At 47.1% G+C, this 13961-nt stretch overlaps 1 long non-coding RNA gene across 1 annotated transcript in view; it reads right to left on the reverse strand.

The window, feature by feature from the left end:
- LOC138566052 (uncharacterized) overlaps positions 1 to 13961 on the reverse strand; it is a 298613-nt gene that overhangs the window by 62507 nt on the left and 222145 nt on the right. The window contains exon 2 of the long non-coding RNA XR_011301820.1: positions 70 to 161. This is a non-coding gene — a long non-coding RNA (uncharacterized lncRNA). The remainder of the gene's footprint in view (positions 1 to 69; positions 162 to 13961) is intronic.

The following is a 13961-nucleotide window of genomic DNA, read 5'->3' on the forward strand; positions in this document are numbered from 1 at the left end:
GCATGCTTACCCAGCCATGTATACTTCTCACAGTGGCCCCCTTCATAGTTTTTAACAAGTACTCCTTACCTAGTTCTTGATGAGTGCAGGGTGTTCTTCGGGAGGAGGTACCCAACGCCCGACAGTGGGCTGTGTTGGGTGATGGATCCGGGTCGCAGGCACTGTCCATCAACAGAATAAAAAAATGAATTGTATTAGTCTTCTGGAATTATCTGAAAAAGGGTTTTTATTGAACATTGTGTCTTGTAAGAGACGATCAGCATCCCAGCCCCGAAACCCGCCCCCCCCCCACTTCCCTGCATTGCCTTCCCTTTTGCCCTCAATGACGTCTGCCCCCTTAAATACAAAGCACCAGACGTAGGCCTTCTAGCACACTGTTTCTGCCTCCCTTGAACAAAGGAAACCCCTGTTTTCTGGCAAATGTCCATCATCTCTTCTTCCTTTTTTTCCATCATCATGTAGCATTATTTTGTTTCGTCGCTATAGATGCCGCGGCATCTTGTCTCATTCTCCTCAGGTGAGGGGTGTTGCTCCACTGCCCCCTGGCATTCTGTAAACAACAGAGTCCCATTGTCTTTATCAGAAAGCACCGACCGGTTCCACCATGGCAGCCCTGTGGCTTTGACCTAGAAAACCCAAGTGGTCCCAGAATCATTTGTCTGGTGTAATCACAGTTCACCTGAATAATGTTCAAACACTATCCAGTGCCAATAGTCCACAGCAAACCCCTCAATAAAGTCCACTAAAAAGGGAGAAAAATAATAAACGCTAGGGCTCATCGCAAATAGGTGCGGCATAGACATCAGACAAGGCGAAATTTGCCTCATAACCTCTCCCACTTATCTCATTCACCATCTGCACATCCCAGCAGCACCCATCATGACGCCATACATGGTTTTGTATAGCGCCCGCTGTGCTTGGCTCTGTAAGAAAAAGGTGGTGGTGTTTATTAGTGGAACAGTGGAAAACGCAGATGCAAAATTTGTGGTGTTGATGGGTACAGGTAGAAAGGACCCGGTTCTGAATGACAATCTGCCTTTTATGTGTTTGACAAAGAAACTTGGGAGTATTTTTTCCTAGGGAAGAGACTCTCATTAGATGTTTGGTGGTCCGGAGATAAGGGTGCCCGTAGCAATGTACCGGCACCCTTTCCGGACTGCAAAACTTCGAGTTTACTGGTAGGCGCACAGAACTACTGGCAGCCCTGACCTGCCAGGAATTCAGGTCCCTACTGGCAGTGTTTTCACTGGAGCACCGGTACCGTTAACAACAGTGCCAGTGTTTAAGTGACCCCAATGCCATGGAGTCCTATGAGACTCCACGGGAAAGAGGATTTACCTTTCCGCCGCCGCTCATGATATCTCAGTGGCACCGGGATATTGGGCGGCGGAAACAGTCTTATTGGGTTGGCGGTAGACCACCTGCTACCGGTGGGTTTTACCGCTGACCCGGTAATGAGGCTTCAAGATCTGACAAGCGACAGCACTTTGGGTCTAGGTAGCCACTGATGTGGGAGAGTGCGATAGGGCTAAAATAGAGAGCTAAGTCATGGTTTGTCTAGTGTTGTGCTAACGGCTAGGGCTGTGGTGGCTGTCTGTGGTGGGTTTATGTGTGTAGTGCAAGGTGATAGGCGATCTTAGAGGGGGTCACTTAGTCAGAAGAAGGCAGGAGGTAGGCTTTACAGGACAAAACAACTTGTAAATTTACATTCCTATCCCATGCCATTCCAGTCCCATTTCTCCTGCTCCCTCTCTCTCCCTTTCCCCCTCTGTGTCCTCCCCTCTCGCTCTCTCTCCCCCTCGATATCTCTCCCCTGCTCACTCTTTCCTTCTTGTTCTTTCTCTCGCTTTCTATCTCTCTTTCACTCTTTTTTTTCTCTTTCCCAAAGAAGCATTTGCGAGTTTGGAACAGATGGAAAAGGGGGATAGGGCGTTGTGTGGAAACTCAGAATTACCATAACCTGATAAGGCTTATGGGAGGCAAGAAGTAATGTTCAATGGAAGGGCAGTTTGAAATTGGAGTACCACAGTCACCCATTTCTCCTTCCTTAATATGTTGGTTAGCAGACTGAGAGATGCGGCAAACCTCACTTTAACATGCACAGGTACTATGCTCAGTGGCCTGCTCTGTTCTTTGCCCTCAGGGCACGGCAAGGCGTTTATCAGGCGTTCATCAGGCATTGGTCGGAGCAGTTGCCAGAATCCCTGCTCATTTCACCTGGAGGTCTTCCCAGCTCGCTCCCACAAGCTACAAACTCTTCTCACAAAATCAAAAAATGAAATTCTCCCCTCCACCGCTATCAGCAGACACAACTCACCAGATGGTGACACGACGCCAGGTCTTCAGTATCAGTGATAATGCAACTCTGCAGGGGATTCTTCACAATGAAGCAAGGAGCAGAACATTTGGAAGGTGTAGTTGATTCCTTCAACAAAAAGTGCAATACCTTGGCCTTAAAAGGGGATGGGGAAGTGTGATGGCTGCAGGATGGTGAAGAGCAGCGTGTTTGTAGTGGCAGATAGAGGTTCTGGGACTAGGGCATCTCATGGACTTTCCAATAAGACTGCAATGCCGAGTTTGCAGTGTCCCTGGCCCTTTGCTAGCTGAGGGTCCCAGGGAGACTTCCTTACTTGTGCCACAGCTAATTGATGGGACCAGGGCAAAAACAACCATGCTTTACTCATTCAGATTTTAAGGGCTGTCCTTCCAGTGGTAGGCAGAGGCTGTCATGTATTAGCATATGCACAAGGTGTGAGCTGTTCACCAGAGGGGGTCTCCCGGAGCCAGGCAAGTTGCACGACAGAAAAGAGAAAGGAAGAAAGAGACTGTTGGGCTATCTCTCTGAAGTACATGGGGTGTTGACTGAATTGTGGTCTTTCATTTACAACTTTTACACAAGTTGGTAAGCTGTCTGAGGAAAATGATAGAGAAAGGTGCAGAGATACCCCACACTCACTCCTAAACTGGGCAGCTGCTGTGTGCACCCTCTGTGACCACAACAGCAAATTGCACATTGCCCTCACCTCAGTCTCTTGCTAAACCAGCTGAGAAATGTACACAGGGGATGTGCATAGGATCCGCCATTTTGTGAATGCCTAGACTACTGTGTAAACTGGGTCTAGGGTTACAGAATACTGCTGTAGAAGCTCCTTTAATCTATCCTGACCTGTGTATAGACGCAGACACAAACACATTGGGATTTGGGAGGGACTGACATAATAAGATCGATACTTGCACTATTTTCCAGCTGTTACCATGTTATGCCTAGGTCCATTATGGAAGTGATTAGGTTATGTCTATTCCTTCATTTGTAGCTAATTCTATAGTATAGTAATGTCAACAATTGTGCTGTATAGGACCTGCCAATTTTATTTATCAGCAGTCTTCTGAGAGTTTATGCCTTAGTTGTTTATGCCTTAGTTGTCCATGCAAATGATTTCCTGTTGTAATTAAAATAAGACACGTGTGCTCTTGCATCAGTTCCTGCACTTAAGTTCTGTTGAAATCAAGTACCAACAAAGGCTATAATGTAGGCTTTTGTGTAAGTGATAGATAGGTATTTGTGAGGCACTGACAACATATGATTGGGTACTTCCACCATGCTCCAGCTATTGCATGTTGTGGCTGTGCTTGGCAAATGTCTGCCACTTGATTTGTAGCTTATTCTATTGAGTAGTAACATTAACGTTTATGTTTTATATGACATGCCACTGTTATTTTTAAGCAGTCTTCTGAGATGTAAGGCCTTAATTGTGCATATAAGTAAGTTCCTTTTGTAATTAAAATAAGACAGTTGTCATGTTATGATATTTGATATTTTCATAGCGCCTGCTGCCATTGTTATGGCCTCGAAACGCTGTGAGGTGGAAGGCCCCTTGGAAGACCACATTCTGTGCAAACATGAAAATAACAGAGTATTCCATTCCAAGAGACTAGTAATTAGAATTTAGGTGACTATTCAGATACTAGAAGAGATAACTTATTGAAAGACATTTTAAAAGCCATGCAAAACAGTGTGTTCAGGTGCAGAGAGAACATCTATGGCAGTGACTATGAGTAAACTGAACCACATTTGTTGTGGGACTCAGCTGTATTCTATGTGTTGCAGCACAAAGGGAGTGGGTATTGCATGTGTCACTTGCACTTATGTCCTGTTAAAAACAAGTGCTAACATAGGCAAAGGTTTTGGCTTTTGTATAGCTATTTTGTAGTGGTAATGTAGGTGGTCTTGTATAAGCCACATCTGCCACTATTGGTGGCCTTGCTGCGCTTGGCTCTGTAAGAAGAAAATGGAAAGGGCTTCAATAATGGGACAGTTGAGAAAGGCAGATGCAACCCCTGTGATGTTGATGGGTGTAGGTCGGATACCCGGTTCCTGAGTGCCAATTTGCTTTCTATAGGTTTGTCGGAGAAACATTGGGGTAGGTTATGCATATGGAAGATCCCAAGATCTGATAGACTACAGCGCTTTGAGTCTGGTTAGCTGCTGATGTGATTGGGGAATGCAACATGGCTATAGAGAAGAGTGTAGTCATCAGTGCCTCTGGCAACACCATGGGCAAAACATAATTTGGCACCCCTTATAATATTTTGAGATACAACTTGACCATGTGCAGTGTGCCCAATTCTGTGCCGATTTGGGTAACTTCTCACGGCCGAAGGGAGCATTCGAAAAAGAAGGGTAAGTGGGCCAGCAGTGTGTACGGTCTGTGGGACTGCTCAGGCTTACGCACAGCTGGGGCTTGTCAGCCCCCATTCACCTTCACAGTGACCATTAGGAGGATTCTGTGTCAAAGCACCACTCACTGAAATCTAGCATTAAGGCCATGCAAATTCCATAAGGTTTCTGTACATATGACAGCACAGTTCTTTGGCAATTGTGAATGGCACACATCACCCCAAATTAGCACTGCCAGAAAAGGAAAACCATTTATAGCCCAAATTAAGTTAGGAAATAGCCTAAAAAATGCCCAACCACATACTTCTGAATGGGCCTAAATGTTCAGTTCAAAATATGATTTGTGTGCATGAAACACCACTCGAAAACTGCAAATCAGGTACAAAGACAATCGAAACAAATATTTTGCAGTGAGAGTACATCACTGATTGCATGCAGTGTGCTATGCCCAGCTGTCCAGATACAGAGGTGGGGAATCGTAATATGCGCATACATGCCCACATACATCATCCCATATGGGAGATACTGTTCAAGTCTTGGTTTGAATTTACCATTAAGGTACTTGTAGTCCTGGGTTCATAATGGGGAACTCCAGGACTAAAAGTCCCAGAACGCAAAATTACAACCAAGTCTGGACTAGTATCTCCCAAATTAAATTGGTAATGTTGACATGTATGGCACAGCTCCGTTTTTTATGGCATTAGAGTAAAATGCAGATGGATTTGCACTATACACTGACCAAGTTTAACAGAGAAATGATGCACCAGAGAGGCAGCAAAACTGTTAAATACCACAACAACCATGCTGGAACAAAACCGTAAAATACCATACCAACCATGCTGGAACAGTCAGCAAAGAACACAGCAGTCAGCAAAGAACACACACCCGTTCTTGCTACCCTCCACAACCAGAAAACCCGTCACATTCTAAGTGAGAAATATTTTAGTACAACCACAAGTGGAAAAATGTGTGGCCATTCAGAAAGGACCATATCCCCTTAATAAGAAATAACTTGGAGCCCTTCTGGGTGTGGTCAGTAACTACTATCGAAGGTTTTCCACTATAGAATGGCCCTCTATAGTACTGCAGATAGGTGAATACATTGTGCCTTTAATGATAGAATTATGGATTGTTTGCTTGTGGTCATGTGATGCCTATTGTACACTTTAGAAGTATAAATGAAGCCTAATAGTCAATGTTTTTTTCTCCATAATAAATTAGCAGAATATATACATTTATTAATTTAGTCAAGAGAAGAAAAACAAAACCATTAACAATTATTGATTTAGGTTTATGTAATGCAAATACATAGTCTTATATTACTGATCTTTATGTTATTGTTCATTATTGAATGAATATTGATACTATTCCTGTTAAGTCACAGATCACGACACGTGTTCTGATTTGTAACAAGGATTTATTCTTAAGATAACAAGAAACTAACCCACAGCAGAGCTCATCACAGCTCACCCCTGAGCTGCTACTCTCCAACTGCTGAACTAGGAGTCTTAGATATAAATATACATTCTCAACAGTGCATTCTCCACCCAGTAAGCAACATCACAACACATCTCCCTCCATTTACACTCTCCTTCCTGACACACAACCTCTTCTCACCACCACAATCATATTAATTCTCACCCAATCTCCACATTCCACCCTCAACTCTTTCTTTCCCCGTCTCTCATTTTCCCTCATCACCCACTCCTCTTTCTTCTTCTTTAAACTCCTCCTCACTTCATCCACCACATAATCAGACTCCATATCTCTCCCTAACCAAGGGGGGCTCACCTTGGTATTAGCTTTGCACCCTCTCATAAGCTCGAAAGTACAAATCCCTGTTGTGGAATGAGGTGACATACGCATTGCATATAATCTCTCCTGAATAGCAACCTTTTTATCTGAACCACACACATCAGCCATGCGGATGGCATCCATTACACATCTGTTCATTCTCTCAACCATTCCGTTAGTCCACGGGTGGTAAAATGCCGACCTTCTATGCTTTACTCCACACTCTTTCAAGTATCTTACAAAACAAGCACCCATGAATTGCGTGCCGTTATCGGTAAGTACATTCCCCGGCATACCTTCCCCTTCAAAAACGTCTATTATTTATTTGGACTTTATTTATTATGCTTGACAATACAACAGAGAACAGCTAGCAATGTGCAAGTAATCAGCAGTTTGACATGAGAAGTACATGGCCTCGCAGGACCATAATGGAGAAATTATGAACATTACAACCAGTGAAATAGGTACCTGAACCATTATTCAAATTGCCTAATCAGGATTAGTAACAGGGGACAGCGGGTCGTTGGTGTCAACATCGTCTTTGCTGGATAAAGAGAACAGATAGAAACGGAAACGGGTCCAGATGTTTCTAGGTATACATACTGCCCGCTACAAGCTAACCCAGCGCTCCCCTGTGTCCGAGGGCCAGGAAACAGCCTGAAGCTATTGGTTGAGGGTGGGAGCTCTAGGGCGGAGCCAGAGTAGCAGAATACAGTGGGTTGCAAGCAACATACATAGTCCAGCCAGTTTCTTGAGATCCCGTCCGAGGCGGGGAAACTTGTGGAAGCGACAGGCCAATGGGGAGGATGTAATAGTACATTCAAGTATTAGGGATACGGTTGAACATATTTCTTACCAGAACGGGGAAAGGTGTGGACAGGACCAGAGTATATGTAAAATCGGCATTGTCAGATTTGCACCTGGGACATTCAGGGGGCTGGTCCGCCAACATGTGATGCAGTCTAGCTGGGGTATAGTGGTATCTGTGTAGTATTTTAAATTGGATCAATTTAATTTAGATTTGAAGGAGACTTCATGGGTGCGGGTGCACATGTGCTCCCACCGTTGATCCATTATTACAACACGCAAATCCCTGCTTCAAGCCCCCTTAAGTCTAACCCACGAGGTGGCCATCCTTTCCTGGAGAAGGCTATACAATCTGGAGACCCTCTCTTTGGAAGCAGAGTTAGACACGATTTCAGCCAGTATTGAATCATCGGGTGGTATCAAGGGGAATTCAGGCCATCTGTTCTTGAAAGACCTACGCAACCCAGTGTAATGAAGCCAGTGAAAGGGCCATCCTCGCAGGGATTCCGGCAGGTCGCCCATTCAGTGAAAGTACCCAAGGTGAAAGAGTCACAAATACTGCTAAGGCCTGCATCGGCCCAGTGACGCACTGTTGCTGGGTCCACTCAAGGAGATTCGGGGAGATAGTTCTAGAGGGGAAAGTCACCATGGAATGGGTGCGGGTTGCCCGTTTTTCTCCATAGTCTGCTCCATTCCATCATCGTGGATCCTGTAGGATCCAGAGGATTTAATTTGAGATCTAGGGAAGGAAGAATCAGGGAGCAAATATCCCGCCCACCAGTGGCCAGGTGCTCGAGTTTGATGTGGGTGGCACGGGGGGGTGGATGGACGCAAACCAAAATGTTGCAAAGTGGACTTGTGCAGCGATCCAGTAACTCTCGAAGTTAGGGGTGCTAAATCCACCTTGTGCAATTGGTGTAGCTATGTTTCTAGTTTCAGGCGAACAGCCTCAGAGTGCCACAGGAAGGTATTAACGGTCCGAGTCAGTGTCTTAAAGAATTTGTTGCCCGGCCATAGCGGTATATTCTGGAATTTGTACAGTAGTTGTGGTAAGACAATCATTTTAAGCAGGGCCACCCTCCCAGCCAGTGTAATTGGTAATTTGGCCCAATCTGCATTCTTTTGGCTAAGGGTGTTGAGGTACTTCCCGAAATCAGAATCATATACCAGAGTCTGGTGTTGTGCGACCACTACCCGGAGGTATGTAATCTCTGTTTGGGACCAGGCCAACCCCCGGAGATCTCGGGGGACCGCAGTGGCATCGGTCAAGAGGAACAGTACGGATTTAGAACAGTTCACCTTTAGACCAGATAACTCATCGAAAAGGATAACATCGTCCAATATTGGGGCAAGATTATGCTCAGGAGAGTGGATGAAAAGTAAGGCGTCGTCTGCATAGAGGGAAATGATCTTGGGGGTCCCCGACAGTCTTATACCCCTGTGTGCATGCGGTTGACGAATCCAACTGCCAGGGGTTCATTGGCTACAGCAAATATTAATGCTGAGAAGGGGCAACCTTGTCTAGTGCCTCTAGCTATTTCAAATTGGATGGAACAGCGGTCCACAGTGCGGACCCTGGTGACAGGAGAGGAGTACAATAGTTTCACCCAGGATATAAAATGGGGGCCGAAGTTACTCTTCTCCAGGACCATCCACAAAAACCTCCAAGAGACTGAGTCGAATGCTTTTTGCATATCTAAAGTGGCTGCTACGGCCCGTGTGTCTGGATCAATTCGGGCAAGGATGTTAAACAATCGGCGCAGATTGAGAGAAGTGGAATGCCCCGGAATGAAACCCGGCTGATCCGGGTGGACAACATATGACATATACGGTGCCAGCCGGAGGGCCAGCACCTTGGCATATATTTTAAAATCGCAATTGATGAGGGAGAGAGGCCGGTATGAGTCGCATTGCGTGGCCGACTTGTCAGCTTTGAGTAGCACTGAGATAAACGCTTCTCGAAGGGAGGGGAGAGCACACCGACCCTACATGCCTCCTCCCATACCGCCATCAGCTGGGGAACCAGGCAGGACTTATAGTATTTATAAAATCCGGTGGAGAACCCGCCTGTACCAGGTGCCCACCCCAAAGGATAATGTGTCTATTGCATTGGATAGTTCCCCTGCCGATACTGGGCGGTCCAGGGCATCCCTGCTCTCTGTGAACAGAATCGAGAGCAGAAGATTGTGTAAGAAGGTTTCAATATCTGCCATGGGGGCAGTGTCAGTATTAGAATATAGTGTTTCATAGAAGGAGCGGAACTCGTCATTTTGAATTCCTGGGATGAGAGTGCCAATGGCCGGGATATGGGGTGCTCCCTCTTCGTGATGGATCAGTCTCGCTAAGAGATGCCCAGGATGCTCTCCCTCCCCATACCTCCAGGCAGTGTGTAGATCATCCAGGAACTTCCGTTTTCGGTTAGTCTGGGCTCGGAAGGCATCCAATGTTGTTCCAATCTCCCCAAGTGTGACAGGAGATGGGGATGCAGCGTATTTGGGTTTCGAGACTGGCAAGCAGGGACTTACTTTCTGCAATGGTCTTCCCGATAGTTTTGAGGATCCCTGCCTCCTTGACTAGTGCGACTCCCCGTATGTACACCTTAAACGTCTCCCAGAGAGTGGCCAGAGTCTCCACAGACCCTGTATTTAGCAGAAACAAAATCATCGATACTAGACTCAAGTTCAGATTCAAATACTGTATCTAGCAGTGCATGTGGTTTCAACCTCCACAAGCGTGTCCCCCCATTGTACTCACCCCATTTTAACGAGATAGTTACTGGGCAGTGATCCGAAAATGCTCTGGGCATGATAGTCGTCTGAATGATAGTTCTGATGAGTATGTTGCAGACTAGCCATCTGTCAATACGTGAATGCGAGTCGTGTACTAAGTAGTAGAAAGAAAAAACCCAGGAGTCCGGGTGCATCAATCTCCACGCATCAACCATACCAAGCTGAGATTGCACCTTAACGATGGTCTTGGCAGCCTTGGAAAGCTGGTGCACCTTAGTTCCAGACCTGTCAAGGTCAGTGTCGACGATAGTGTTGTAGTCACCACCCCAAAGTATAGGAATGAGGGGGAACCCAGCTAACAGAGAGGAGAGTTGGGAGTAGAAGTCGTAATCATCAATATAAGGGCCGTAGATATTAAGCAGTACCACTTCCCTCCCCAAAAGGGAAGCAAATAGTAAGACGTAGCGCCCCAAGGGGTCCGCATGTGTTGACTTATGTACAAATTTGAGATACATGTGGATTAAAATCATAACTCCACGGCTTTGGGTAGAATAGGTGGTGTAGTAGTGCTGGGGGTCCCATGACCTAGCAAATCCCTCATAACCCTTGGTCGAACCGTGAGTTTCTTGCAGAAAAAGTATCTTAACTTTGTGCCGCTCAGCTTACAGTTGCAACTTTCGCATTTTAACATGGTTGCCCAGACCCCTAACATTCCAGCTCATGCACACAATATTTTCATCCACCATCCAAACTGTAGGCAAGCAACAGTAGGACCACATCCACACAGGGACATGCTCCAAAGGGTTCGGTCCAGACTAAAAGGGGCAATGATCTGATATAGTCAACTTGGAAGTAGTCGGTCAATCCTGTACTCAGTCGCATGCCAAGTAGTTTTCTGAACATTTGACCATCTCTGCCCACCCCGTACCGGACCACCTCCCAATTAGAGGGATGAAAACCGAATTGAACATCAACCAAATCGCAAAAGGTGGCAACTTTGCCTGGGGGGCTGTGCGTACGCCAGGAACGGCTGCAATTCTGAAGTTGGGCAGAAACAAAACATATCATAGTGCACAATGTAATGCTAGAACACATAAGAACAGTGGAGGCCATAGATGGTAACAAAGCTAGTCAAATGTTATCATCGTACAACTGGTGCGTTCCGGAGAGAGATCACGCTGGGATCCCAGTGCCGATCTCATGGACCAGCCTAGGGAGACCTCATAACAGGGGAAACCAGGAGTATTTACCAGAGTGAAATCAAATAGCTGTTAGCCTGCAAAGTGTTTGTCGATGAACTTTGAGGCCTCCTCTGGGATAGTGAAGAAAAAAACTTGGTCCGCATGTTCAACCCTCTATTTTGCTGGGTATAGCATGGATTATTTAACCCCCAGATCTCACAGTCTTTTCTTGATAGCTAGGAAGGTTTTGCGTTCGTGTTGAATGGCCACTTGGAAGTCTGGGTAAAGATGAATCCTGGTGGAGCCGAGCAGCAGCTCGCCCTTGGCTCTTGCCACCCGCAATAAAGCATCCCTATCTCGGTAGTTTAGCACTCTTGCGATGATGGGACAGGGGGAGTGCCAGGCTTGGGCTTTGCAGCTAGGAATCAGTGGGCGTGTTCAATTGCAAATTGTGGTGATAGTTTCTGGGTGTCAAGTAAAGAGAACATGATGCGTTTCACGTATTCTTCCATAGGGCCTTCTATTGTATCTTCCGGGACACCGATGATACGCAGGTTATTCCCCCTGGAGTGCGATTCCAGGTCCTCATTCTTCTTACTGATCACTTGGACTTGTCTGGACAGTATGGCCACTTCTGATCGAAGGGAGTTGATGTCATCCTCTGCCAATCCAACTCTGGACTCTACTTCCGTCACCCGGGTATCTGTCTTTTCCATCCAGGCTTTAATAGAGCTGATTGTCCCGCTCATGTCATCGAATTTCGAGTGAAGGGTAGTGAACCCCTCATGCATATAGTCCATCCTTTTCTGGAGTTCTTTGGACTCGAGGGGTGGGGGGGCACCACCGGGGGAGTCTCTGTCTGCGGCAGGGTCTTGTTTGATTTTGGCACCGCCTTGGCATACATGGTGATATAACTCTGTTTTTTGTTGGCCCCTTTGGTCAGGACCGCACCAGGGCATATAGGGAGCGGCCCTGGAGCAGCACAGGAACAGGTGAATCAGGGAGGGGTAGTCCGAGGTGTTCACTTCTATCACCAGTAATTGAAGCAAGAGCCTCGGGCAGTGCACCTCGATCAGGCATTGAGACCCGGGGCTTAGTAGCCCTAAGCAGCGACGGAGGCAGCTGGATAGCGCAAGGATACGACAGAGGCATGGGGCAGGAATGTGTGACCCAGAATGGCCAGCGAGTAATGTGCGTGGTTAAGTGACCATGGCGAGAGGCATAAGTGCAGTGCACTACATCAGTCAGGACGGCTTTATATGGAAATGAGGTCTGATGCCCAGTGCAGTTTAAGTACAAGGTCACCAGTTTGTTCTGACGGCAGCATCCAACATCTCACACTCCGCTTGCAGTAGAATGGGTTGTGCCCTCCCCCATATACATCACCACATACGACAGTCATAAATCACAGGGTGGGTAATTGAAGCGTTTTGGCCAAATAGTCAGTAATAGATCGCAGCTCCCAGCCTCATCCAGCTGGTAGGGTCAGGCAAAGAGAGTATTGTTTCCTCCTATCCGCAGCTACGCGATTTGCAGTGTACAAGGGGAATTTAAATACCACTCAGGATAGTCCAGTACTTGTGGGAGGCAGGCGGTGAACAGAGCTAGTTTGAAGTCCACGTGGTTAGAAGCAGCTTCCCGCTGGGCCCCTCAGACTCCATTTGTCGATGTCCTTGGCAGAGCCAATCGTGCTGTGGAGGGAGCCCCCTCTGGAATGGCTTCGGAAAGCCAAGTGTATGTAGACCTCTCTGCCCACTCCGGGACGGTAATAATGATGCGGACGCGATCCCACAACCACACGAGCAGTGATATGAGCAGGGGGCCCTGTACCTGCAGTCTGACTGTGAGGAGGACTCCTCGTTCACCCGACTGCTGTCCTCCGTCGGTTCATGCCAGTTTCCGTGTCTCCTGGATAGCACTGCAGCTGAATTCGGAGCAGGGGATCAGACTGAACCCCGGTTTCCCAGACGTTGATGAGGGGGAATCCGCAAGGTTGACTAGATGAACAGCAGGCCACCCATGTGGGCTGGAGGCCAAGTCCGGATCTGGGGTGGTGGGGGGGCTGCAACCACAGACACCAAGGAGGCTTGTGTCCAGGGCAAAGGCGGCACTGTGGGGGGCAGGATAAATGTTCAATTGCTGAGGGATCCAGCAATCTCATTGATGTTGGCTCTGCTTGGCGGGGTTCGCTGGGTATCAGGTCACGTGGTATCACGTGGAGCCGTGGAGGCTCCTCCCCCAGCAAGGCTTCCAAAGCCGCACTCTGGAAGTGCGAAGCGGGACGCAACATCGGCCACAGGCGGGCCACAGTAAGTAGCAGAGTACTTAGCAGCGGCTCCGAATCGGAGAGCTACGGTCAGATAGCTTGTGCACTGCGCCGTCAGGCACCAGTCTTGCTGTATTTCAGGATGAAACAGGGCACCAATAAGGATATTAAAAACTCTAGGCTATTCCCCAACATGGAGCAGCACGATCAGGCAGCCATTTCGCAATTGCGCAACAGTACCCCCCTCGCAAAAACTTCTTGAATGAATCCCACCATCATACTCTCCCCAGAAACATGTCTCACAACTTTAAACTCACACCATCTTGAAAATAGATCTATCAACAGCACAATATATTTTCCTCTGCCATATCCCAGTTCTACAGGACCTAATATATCCATGGCCAGCTCATCCCACACCTTTCCTGACACAGTACACTCCATAAGGGACTGGCGTCTTGCTTCCATCCCTTTCCCTGCTTTAACACAGTGAAAACTTTCACCCAATC

This window comes from Ambystoma mexicanum, chromosome 2p (genome assembly GCF_040938575.1).
Source record: "Ambystoma mexicanum isolate Mex_15411 chromosome 2p, UKY_AmexF1_1, whole genome shotgun sequence".
Taxonomy (NCBI): Eukaryota; Metazoa; Chordata; class Amphibia; order Caudata; family Ambystomatidae; genus Ambystoma; species Ambystoma mexicanum.